At 48.0% G+C, this 12,076-nt stretch overlaps 1 protein-coding gene across 2 annotated transcripts in view; it reads left to right on the forward strand.

The window, feature by feature from the left end:
- Positions 1 to 1,046: 1,046 nt before the first annotated feature.
- Positions 1,047 to 12,076, forward strand: part of LOC146185463 (sulfide:quinone oxidoreductase, mitochondrial-like) — a 40,010-nt gene continuing 28,980 nt past the window's right edge. Inside the window, exon 1 of one of the 2 annotated variants that reach the window (XM_084606428.1) lies at positions 1,047 to 1,204. The gene's annotated coding sequence lies outside the window, so the exon portion shown is untranslated. The remainder of the gene's footprint in view (positions 1,205 to 12,076) is intronic. The other variant, XM_084606429.1, reaches the window with a different exon arrangement.

A 12,076-nucleotide genomic window follows, 5' to 3' on the forward strand; every position in this document is an offset into this window, starting at 1 on the left:
AAGTAGGGTTGAAGTATAAGGGGCACTTGGAGTCGTAGGTTGAATAAATTAGCCACACAGTAATAGTAGTGTAAATACGGAAATGTGTGGAAATGTTGGTAGTTGCTAGCACCAGTAAATTTTCGGCAGTGAACAGAGAGGGAATTCACTATTTGAGGGGAGTGTTTGCAGTGGTTAAGAGCTAATTTCGATTCACTTGGAAGCGGCAGATGCGGTATTATGGCAATATTGGCCTTGCTGCGAGAGCTTCTCTCAGCACTTCCCTTCCTTGATTATACCACGGCACTCGAATATTTGCTGTCGTGGCCATTGCTGATAGCATTAGAGCTTTTAGTTAAAAGAAAATGAGCTCTGTACCATTGCTTCATTGTTTGCTGTTAGACAGCAGCCAGGCTTCCATAACCAATTCCAACTGCTATTTATGTAATCTGAGAAATCACGCGTTCAGGCAGAGTTCGGTTAGGTGATAGTGTGTCTTCTTTTATTTATTTTTTTTGAAGTAGGGGTGTACTTAGCTACCTTTTGAGAATGAAATGACGTTATAAACGGGATTTGTGGCCGGCGTTAATGCGAATGTTTCCTTCAGAACACACAATAATTGAGGGCAAGATCCACGGAACTCGGTTGTTATGCCGCTCTGTTACTGCGCCAAAGCTTGTGGCTCAATTGAAGGCTGTGTAAATTGCTTTTTTGCAAAAACAACTTTGAGGTGAGATTTGGGTGGCCTTTCGAGGAACCTCACATTGAATAAATTGGCCCCAAACCGCGACTCTATTGCACTCTTTAGGCTATGTTCCTTTGTAACGTAAGCTTAAATATCTATTTGCTCTTGCACTTGACAACACGGGGTTTAGGAGAGGCGCTTTGAATGCACTGGGGGCTTGTTCGCTTTGACCGCACTGTCAAATGGGTCAGACCAGAGGCACACAGCGGCTGAGATTGGCGTCGCAACTCACGGTACGCATTCAATGCGACCGCGGCTTTCAAGCGCCGGTAGTCGTTCAATGCGGGGCCAACAGGTGGCGTCAGTGCCAACGTAGACGTCGTAGACGGTCTTTTCATTTGCTCTTCCCGTTTTTCCGCTCGCGTCGGCGGCGGTGGCTGCGAATGCAGAGCTGCGACGCAAACGCTGGCGGTTGGTTGCTTTCGGCGCTTCCTCCTCACCTGCGGCCTACAGCGACAGCTGGATTAGACGCCTATCAAGGTAAGCAGCCTCCTTCATTAACGTGGAAACGAAGTTGAACGGATGATGGCTTCCAACGCAAACGGAAACAGCACACTAAACGTGCCGAATGCCGGTGAAGCAGCCAGACCCTGCGAGCGCCCACAGATGTTCGTGTTGGCAGCCAATGTCCGGTACTAAAATAATAGCTCTCCTTCTTTCCTTCCGTTGCCGTAACACGAGGAAGTGCTTCTGGGGGCTTGTTTTTCTCGAAGCAATTTTTTTTATTCATTTCTGCTCCATTCGGCTCGTTGCGCTCGCAGGATGCTCGGCATGCGCTTGCTGGCGGTTCGTAGCGGGGAAAGAGAAATGCTGACTTGTAAAGCCTTAAAAGTGACTTCGAAACCGTCGAAAACTAGCCTACTTTACTGGTCCGCCAACCGCTTCCTAGCATAATGCATTATAAGGCCAACACCTGAAGAAGAACTGAAAGTTCATCTCGGCAGGCAAAGCGAGTGCCCGCCTGTTTTACCTCCATGCGCTGCAGACGTTGTGCGCCGTAATATGAAGCAAAAACCTGGCACCTGCGTTCCATCAGACGTGCGCATTCATGTGTAAAGGTGAGAAGTAGAAGTGCCTTCTTGTCTTAAGTGGGTACTGCTGCACTGACGCAGTTTTGAGATCACGAGCAACTTCCTGGTTTATTCCATGATCCGCACGCGTGTTGAGTGCCCTGCATTCGAAACTTTCTCGAGAGCTTTGCCAAGTTTTGTGCATCGTGACGCGGTTTTCTGGCGTGAAGAAAGATAATCAAAACCGCTTTTTGCGTCGGGTTAACTTGCGAAGTGTAAGCGAGTCAGACTGTGGTTTTTGTACCAGATTTGTTTTACTTTAAAATTTATCTGTCAACTATAATGTCAAGCGTGGACATGAGCCTTTCGACAGCCCGAAAAAGCTTCTCTTGAACTGCTCGGTTGCTTAAATGCTTGTCTTAAATTCATTGTATTGTACGTCTTCACAGTCAATCCTTCAGTTGCCCTATAAAGAACAGAAAATATTTTCTTTAACAAAAGTGAAGTTTAATTACCGTATTTGCCCGCATAATAATCTGACTGTTAAATAACAAGATGGTTGGTAATTTGGGAAGTTGCGGAATAAAAATTTAGGAAGATGTTACGACCAAGCATCCGCAATTGCGCGCTCTATTGTTCGCCTGTGGGCATGGATAAGTTTTGTGAATATGTGGTGATGGTCCAATGGCTCTAAGTGAGCCTGTTTCCAGGAATCCTGTTTTGTAAGCATGTTTTGCTTTGTGGACAACCTGCAAATGCCAAATTGACCCTGTCAAGAGAACGTCTGGAAAAACACAAAGAAACGTCCCCCTGCGGGAAATAGCAGGAAGTGCTTTCTTTCTTTTGTTCACCCTTCCAGTCGAGAAGGGCTATCCTCCAGTGATGAATGCCTCCTATCCAAAGGAGACGACAGAGTGACATGTCCGCTGACGTGCAGGACAAGAAAGGAGCATGACTCATACGGCCATTAAGTGATTTCCCGGGAATGCAGGAAAGATTTGCAATTGTCGAAAAGGGACCATGTTGGGAGCCCTATGCGGCGCCACGTGCACTCGGGTTTCTGAGAAGTAAAACCCCTTGTCGGAACCAGCCTGTGGTTTCTTTGCTGAAGAATAGAAATGTACCTCCTCTCCTCGCCGTTCCCAAGCTTTTCCCGCCAACAAGTGATCACGCCCAACGAATGAATGCCGGACCAGTCAGTGCTTCAGACCATCAGTGCAGTGATGTGTTCGATTGGATGCCGATACCTGAGGGGCGTGCCCTGGATTTGGTTGGTCAGCATCTTCAGAGAGGGGCTGGACATAGGGGGTTTTTAAGGACGCTGCAGAGCACGAAATGTCGCTCTGGGCCCTGGGTAAACGGCTCATCCAGTCGCTTCTCGCTATGAACTCTTAACGCTTGTCATTTTGCTGATGTACCCTTCTTCTTCATGTAAATATTCTTGTAAATACGTTTTCTCAAAGTGCCAGTAAACCTGCTTGTACATATTTTACCAACTTCGAAGATTCAGTCCTTCTTCAACCCGGAGTCTCTGCACGCTACCAAGTGAAGGCCGGGTCGCCATAGCCCCAGCGTCACGACAACTGGTGGCAGCGGTGGGATCTGAATCTACAAGCACAACAACTGGTGACCAGCGTTGGGATCTGAATCTACAAGCCACAACATCTGGTGATTGGAGGTGGATCTGAATCTACAAGCCACATCTTGTGATCGGAGGTGGCATCTCAAGCAACAAGCAGGCGCAACAATCGGCCAACAAGAGAGCAGCTCGGAACATCGATCGCATGTGTGGGTGAGTGCTTGGCTTTTCTTCTGATGTGGACCAGGTTCTAGAACAGGGTTAGATTTTAGAACTGGTAAAGAGAGTGTGGAAACGCCTTTAGGTTTGGTAGTTTGCACAGTTGTTTTGGAAGTAGCCGACACTCGGAGCGATCATGGACCTACAAAAGCTGCAGAAACCGGACCTGTTGCTATTGTGTGAGGAATTGGGAATTGATACAAGTGGTTTGGCACGAAAACCTTTGATTATAAAGGCAATCACAGATTTGGGAGCCGATGATGAGGAGCTCAGTGAAGCATGGAACCTCATCGCCCAAAAAAAGGAGGAACAGCTCAGACAGCAGAAAGAGCGCGAACGTCAGAGAGAAAAAGAGGAAAGGGAGCACGAACGTGAGAAGCTTGAGAGAGAAGCAAAAAAGCGGGAGCTAGAAATTGAGCTCCGGAAATTAGAAGTAGAGTTGAGCAAGAGGTCGGGCAATTGTCCCCAGCTAGCGGTACCTCTTCTCAACAAGGAGGCAGATTTCAAGATGTCAAAGTACATGCAGCCATATGTGATATCAGGGGATATCGGTCTGTATCTGGGTAACTTTGAGCGAACTTGCGAAGAACTGTCCTTCCAGCGAGACACGTGGTCTCAGAGATTATTGACGGTTCTGCCCTGCGAGGCAGCGGAGGTTGTCGCGCGGCTAAACAAGGAGGACGCGGACAACTACGAGAAGGTCAAAGCTTGCCTTCTGATTTTCGGAGACAGAGAGGTGCAGGCCTTAACACGTTCAAAGGCGCGAGAACTAGCTACACTGCTCATTTCAGAAAAATCAACAGCGGAGGAAACGGCAGTTAAAACAGTGGTAAATGCGGAAAATAGCGGGCCAGAAAACTTTGAGAGCGAGGCATCTCAGATAAGTCAACATGAAAGTGAGCTTGATAAGACACGGAATGAGGACGTTCTTGAAAGTAACCTCTTGCCGCCAGTGTCTAGTAATCTCACGAGACTTTTAAGTGGAACCCGAGAGGACTTAGCTATGGAGCAAGCCAATGATCCCAAGAATAAGCTCGAAGTACAGTGGGAAGGACCTGCTAAAGTCGTTGCAGAGTTTTCTGACACTAACTACGCAGTGAAAATCCCCGATAGGCGTAAAGCAGTGCGCATTTATCATTGCAATCTTATGAAGCCTTATGAGCAGAGGGAAACCATGGTAAATCTAACGTTAAACCTTCCTGAGGAGATTGGGGATAACTTGATTTGCCTCAGCGGAAAAGGAAGCAACGCTCAGGAGCTTCTCAGAAAGACGAAGCAGAGAAGAGAACTAAAGAAATCCCAGCTGTCCGATCTGGGCGAGCTAATAACAGAGTTTGAGGCCTGCTTCGTGGACAGGCCAGGCAGGACTGATTTGACTGAGCACGATATTGAGCTGACTTCAGACGTGCCAGTGCGATCAAGGTGCTACCAATTCTCTCCAAGGCAAAGAGAAATTCTGGATAGGGAAGTAATTCGCATACTGGAATCGGGAGTAATAAAACCCTCGGAAAGCGATTATGCTTCTCCTATGATCTTAGTAGAAGCTCCAGGTAAAGACCCTAGGCCTGTGGTAGACTACCGGAAGCTAAATTCTCTAAACAGGGATCAAGTGTATCCTATTCCGAATATCGAGGAGAGAGTAGAACAGGTCAGTAGAGCGGCATATGTGACTACGCTGGACCTTACTCGAGGTTACTGGCAAGTACCGCTCACTGAACGCGCCAGCAGATACGCGGCTTTCGTCACTCCGACGGGCAGCTACCAGCCAACAATGATGAGTTTCGGGCTCAAAAATGCTCCATTTTGTTTTTCCCGACTCATGGATAGGGTTTTAAAGGGGTGTGAAACATTCGCGGTGCCTTATTTAGACGACATTGCGGTTTTTTCCGACTCATGGGCGGACCATATGGTACATCTAAGAGCTGTACTGAGCCTTTTGCGTCAAGCTGGACTAACCGTAAAGGCCGAGAAATGTTGCCTGGCAAGGGCGACCGTGGACTACTTGGGTCACAATGTAGGTCAAGGTTTCAGGAAACCCAGCGAGATTAAGATTTCTGCGGTAGCAGACTACCCGCGGCCGAGCACGAAGACGGAAATTCGAGCATTCCTGGGTCTGACTGGGTACTACAATCACTACATCCCTAACTATTCAGCTTTGGCTAGCCCTCTGACCGACGCTCTCCGCAAGACAGAACCGACAAATGTAGTCTGGGACGAACAAAAGGAAGCCTCCTTCGTAAACCTGAAGGCTGTGCTGATTAGCCGTCCGGTATTGCGAGCTCCAGACTATGGCCGAGAATTCACGGTCCAGTGTGATGCCAGTGATCGAGGGTTAGGTGCTGTTCTCTGCCAGAGAGATGACGACGGTAATGAGCACCCCGTGCTCTACTTGAGCAGAAAACTGAGTTCTAGAGAGAGGGCTTATTGCGCGTCAGAGAAAGAATGCGCTTGCATTGTATGGGCCATTCAAAAATTGCAGTGCTATCTTGGAGGGGCCAAATTCACCGTAGAGACGGACCATTGTCCCCTGGCTTGGCTGCAAACTGCGACATCGAAGAACAGTCGCCTTCTTAGGTGGAGCTTGATTTTACAGCAGTACAATTTTGAAATAAGATACAAAAAGGGGAAGTTAAATGGGAATGCGGACGCGCTTAGCCGCTCTTTCTAAGCGGTCCGAGATGTTCCTCACCATGTATCGAAATTGATAATCAGGTTTTTTTTTTTTTCCGTGCGCTTGTATATGTGTGACTATGTAAAGCAGCACGTTTGGTTTTCTAGGAATACGTGGGTCCTGAACGTCTTGAGAGTGGGCTTTTCTCGAACAACAATGGCAGTTTTCTTTTGACCTGGTCTCTTCAGACGGGAGCCGAGTGCTTGCTTCGACATGTGGTTGAGTTTCAGACAGCTCGAGTAATTTGGCCTACAACAATCAAGACAACGCGACAAGCAACAGCGAGCTTCAAGCGTTCACGTGCAGGCCATTAAGTCGTCTCTTCATGCAGCAGCTGGGACTGCTGCCCTCCGAGACTCTTCTGGCGGGGGAGGAGGCTGTTACGACCAAGCATCCGCAATTGCGCGCTCTATTGTTCGCCTGTGGGCATGGATAAGTTTTGTGAATATGTGGTGATGGTCCAATGGCTCTAAGTGAGCCTGTTTCCAGGAATCCTGTTTTGTAAGCATGTTTTGCTTTGTGGACAACCTGCAAATGCCAAATTGACCCTGTCAAGAGAACGTCTGGAAAAACACAAAGAAACGTCCCCCTGCGGGAAATAGCAGGAAGTGCTTTCTTTCTTTTGTTCACCCTTCCAGTCGAGAAGGGCTATCCTCCAGTGATGAATGCCTCCTATCCAAAGGAGACGACAGAGTGACATGTCCGCTGACGTGCAGGACAAGAAAGGAGCATGACTCATACGGCCATTAAGTGATTTCCCGGGAATGCAGGAAAGATTTGCAATTGTCGAAAAGGGACCATGTTGGGAGCCCTATGCGGCGCCACGTGCACTCGGGTTTCTGAGAAGTAAAACCCCTTGTCGGAACCAGCCTGTGGTTTCTTTGCTGAAGAATAGAAATGTACCTCCTCTCCTCGCCGTTCCCAAGCTTTTCCCGCCAACAAGTGATCACGCCCAACGAATGAATGCCGGACCAGTCAGTGCTTCAGACCATCAGTGCAGTGATGTGTTCGATTGGATGCCGATACCTGAGGGGCGTGCCCTGGATTTGGTTGGTCAGCATCTTCAGAGAGGGGCTGGACATAGGGGGTTTTTAAGGACGCTGCAGAGCACGAAATGTCGCTCTGGGCCCTGGGTAAACGGCTCATCCAGTCGCTTCTCGCTATGAACTCTTAACGCTTGTCATTTTGCTGATGTACCCTTCTTCTTCATGTAAATATTCTTGTAAATACGTTTTCTCAAAGTGCCAGTAAACCTGCTTGTACATATTTTACCAACTTCGAAGATTCAGTCCTTCTTCAACCCGGAGTCTCTGCACGCTACCAAGTGAAGGCCGGGTCGCCATAGCCCCAGCGTCACGACAGAAGACTCTTAAGCTTCGCCTTGAGAGTAGACCCGATAGTGCCTTCAGCACTGCCTTTTCATTCTGCGAATATTTGAAAAATCTTCTTGGTCAAAAGTTTTATATTTAAAATATAAATTTAACGTTGCTATTACTCTAGCATCAGTACGTATTTTATATACACGTTAGTAAAAACCATAAGCACCACAACGGGTTCAGAAGGGGCCCCTCTAACACGTTTGGTCCCAGTTAACGACCTTTCATGACCAATGAGTTGAGTGTCTGACATGCAGTGCGCCTGAGCTCGAACCAAACTGGTGACGGGTTTATTTTACTGACTTACTTCTATTTCTGATATACCTCCATCAGAGGAACTATATCGGTAATTTTGGCTTTACTTGGACCCTTCCCCTACTTGTAAGCTTTCCTTTAAGGTGGAGTGTTTGAAATTCCCGCGCTAGGTCTCATGGTCCTGATGTTATGGTTCTGTTGATAAAGCAGGATTCTTCTCGACCCCTGTAATTTTTCGTTAGAACGAGCTCTATGCGCTATCCCGTAAGATTTAAGTAGTGGTTGATAAAAGTTTCTCAAATGTAAGACTGTTGCAAGGGGTGCATTATCATGTGAGTGCACTGGGCATGCAAACAAATACGTGACGCTTTACGAGCCTCAACTTGACCATTGGTTTTCTGGGATAAAACCCTAGTGACGCATTACTGTGGTTGGAAGCAACCAAAGAAAAAAAAAAAAACTGCAAATGGCTCTCAAATGAACGCCCTGCGATCAACGAGACTCAAATCATTCTCGTAAATATTCCCGTCGGACCTGCTAGCGGCTGTACGAGTACAAAGCAGGGGAAACGCCTGAATCAAATTAACCGCGGTTCCAGGGGGATCATTCAACGCCATTGGCTGAAGGGCGTCCGCTGAAGGGCATCTGCCGCTTTTTTGTTTTGCCGCTTGATTTGGATCTGACTATAACAAGGCAAAAATATTGCCTCTTCGTATAAAGGAAACATGACTATGAGTGGGCTGACTTGAAAAGGGACGTTTCTTTGGCACTGTGAAAGAAAAACGCTGAAGCACATGAACAAGTCAATATAGTCACAACTTAAGTCGGCAGTAAAGTGGAAGGGCGGTTAATGCTCCGTCTATAGAAGGAGGAGGGCAAACGCCGAGAGCCTCGACAGATTGCGTGTAATCCTGCCCCCCCCCCCCTCTCTCTCTCTCTTCCCAGATGCTACTGTGGCGCTCAGTTCCCTTCGCGGGGCCCCTAGTTCCCAACCTAATCTTTCTCGTCCTTGTTCTTCAAACGCAGGCGCAATTCTTCTACATGCTCCGCTCCCTGAGGTGAGACGCATCTCAGCCAGCTGCTGAAGCTGGAAGTTCATAGCTGCAGCGCGATGTTTTTCATGCCCAGCTGTAAAACCAGTATTATGAGAAGTCTCCGCCGTGTTTGTGTCTCCGCCTGTGTTTGTGAAATAGATGTCACGATGCCATGCCGCTCGAAGGTCGTTTTCTTTGTTGTGAAGTTGTGCACGCTGCGAAAGAGCCAGCAGGGTAACACGACTCTCTTACATCTGTTTGACAACATCGGAGACAGGCTTTTCGTGGTACACTTCGGCCTTTTTGTAGCGTCTGGAATGGCAGGTGTGTCGTCTGGAATCGGGTGCACAGGGTCCTGTCCTCGCCTGTTCTTTTGGTAGGCTGTCCACTGGACAGCTCTTCGATGAAGTTTGTGTATGCCTCGTGTACATTATTTCAGCTTGCTCTGATCCGATGCATACATTTTCAGCATATTCAGGTCCCGGCTTTTAACGTTTATTTGTGAGGTCGTTCTCTCGTTACCCGAGAGACTCGAATTGTCGGGATGATCACACCGTGGATATTTTCCCACGTAGTGGCCTAAGAACGTTCTCTCTTTCGGAGTCTTCTTGCTTTGGCTTAACGAAAATGCTCTTTTTGAGAAGCCTTGCGTAAGTCTTTGTTTTCATTAAATCGCGTTACTGGCCCTATCATTTCCTTACTCTGCGAAAGCCCCTTCTGGATTGGTCCGTGATTGAAATGCGTACCTTCCAAAGGTGTGTCTAGAGGTATGGCAGCCGCTCCTCGGTGATTACTGGCATCGCTTTAGGCCAACATAAGATCATCACTCTGATCACTGACTTTTCGCTTTGTATTGTTGTAGCGGGCTTCAGCTGACGATGCCCTGGGAGTTAACGTAAGAAACGGGGAGTCGGGCATCGATGTGAACGCGGTGGCGCTTCCGAATTGCGTCTCTTTACGCTCGATGGCATGCTCCGCGGTTAGTTTTAGTGGTGGTTCACTGATCAGTGGTTCAGGCTTTGAAGGGCTTCTGTGGACTGCAGCCAGAATAGGAACTGTAGCTGACGTCTTCTGCAACGACTGGAAGACTTCTTTCACGCCGGTGCACGATGAAAGCAGTCTACGCCGCTCGGTGATTCTTCAGCCGTATCCGTGTTGCGGATTCTAATGGTGGCGGCCGATAACGGGGCAAGTACACCTCGGCCGTCGACCACCGAGGTGACCACCGCACCCGTTTTGCCACTTGCTGCGTCCACGTATGCAACCGACTTGCTGCCCATCGAATCGAAGCGTCTGATTGGTGCTTCTGCTCTCTTCTCTCTCCTCGCAGTGTTTGTTATGGGATGCATGTTACGAGGAAGGGGCGAATGATTAGATTTTCTCGACAGTCCTGCAGGAGGCTTGATTTTTCTCGTAGTTCTCTGTCTGCAGGCCTACCATCTCGAGTATAGTTCTGCCCGTGGTCGCTCGACTTAATCTTTTCGGCTGCGAAACTCTGACAGCTGTATTGTGCACTCCCATAGAAAGGAGCATCTCTGTGGATGTGGTATTTGATAAGCCCAGGGTCCTCTTTATGCACCGTCGAATGAGAGAGTTTAATCTCCTCTTCTCCTCCAACCTGATATTTAGGAACGGTGTTGCATAGATCACGCGGCTTATTACGTAAGGTTGGGTTAGTTTAAGCAAGCTTTTTTCCTTCAGGGCTCGTCCTTTCAGCGCGACCCTTCTAAATATGCCAATGGCTTGCGTGGCGAATCCCTCTAAATTTTTTATTCTCCCGTCAATATATCCATTCTCCTGAATGAATAGTCCTAAGATTCTGATTTGACCTACATATCGAACTTCGGAGTGACTTTGTGTTATAGATGAATAATTCCGATTTTTGCGGCGAGCATGATAGACCCCTACTGGCAGCATAGTCTACGACAGTGTCCGCCGCCGCCTGCAGGCGCTCCTCAATGCTCGGATCGCTACCTTGGTTAATCCAGAGATCGATGTCATCCGCATATATACTGAAATTTAGTCCCGTTCTGCTCCTCAGAGCTTCTGGGAGGCCCCTCATCGCAACGTTGAAAAGTAACGGGGAGATAACCGAGCCCTGCGGCGTCTCCTTACTTCCTAACGTCACTGTGGGGGACTGAATTTTATGCAGGCAGTTCTGTCTGACAAAAATTACGAGGGACTCTAGCGACTAGGGTCCCTCGTAATTTTTGTCAGACAGAACTGCCTGCATAAAATTCAGTCCCCCACTAGAGTCCCTCGCAATTTTTGTCAGACAGAACTGCCTGCATAAAATTCAGTACCCCACAGTGACGTTAGGAAGCAGGGGGACGCCGCAGGGATCGGTTCTCTCCCCGTTATTTTTCAAGAGAGGAGTCGCTGGAGAAAGATTTGATGTTGGGAAAGGTTGAGGGTCGCCAGAGAAGGGGTAGGCAGAGAACGCGATGGTTAGATGGCATCCTCGAGGCACTGCAGATGAAGTTATGTGATGTTAGGAAAATAGTGAGAGACCGGAAAGCGTGGCGTGACATTGTGCATAGGGTCACGAAGAGTCGGACACGACTGAACGACTGAACTGAACTAGCGACTAGAGTAGTGAAAGGCGAAAGCCTGAGTGCCGCATTCTGCTACACAACTGACACTAATTAGGAATTAATCTATTATTCAGTCATTATGGGCAGTTAATTATTTATAATCATTGATTAAGTAATTACTGAATTACTTAATCAGCCATCAATTAGCATTTGATCATTCATCGATTAGGTATTCATTAGTAATTGGTCTTTGACATATGGCCATATAAGGCCCGCTTTCGCGCATACTGTGGTGGTGCTCTGTGATTGGTTGAGGCCCCTATGATGTCACCTCGCCTCGGCCAATCAGAGCCGCCGCAAAAGCGGGACACATTTTGTCCATGACAGCATGAGCCATTAAAGGCTTTCGTCTTAAAAAGTCCTTGATGTACTGGTATCTTCGTCAACCTACCTCGATTTCTTGCGAGACCGCGGAGGATCACTTAGTGTTTAACTTTATCAATAGCCTTTGTCAAGTCCAGGCCGAGAATCACTTTGGCGTCTGTAGAACAAGAGTCGAATATGTCGTGGTTGAGTCCTGCGTGCACAAGCCTGGTCGGAAGTCGACCATCTCGTGCGGCCACAGGTCGTTTTTCTCCACAAAGCGCGTCATTTGTGTCTAGACTACATGCTCC

This window comes from Amblyomma maculatum, chromosome 6 (genome assembly GCF_055883805.1).
Source record: "Amblyomma maculatum isolate TAMU_Amacu chromosome 6, ASM5588380v1, whole genome shotgun sequence".
NCBI lineage: Eukaryota > Metazoa > Arthropoda > Arachnida > Ixodida > Ixodidae > Amblyomma > Amblyomma maculatum.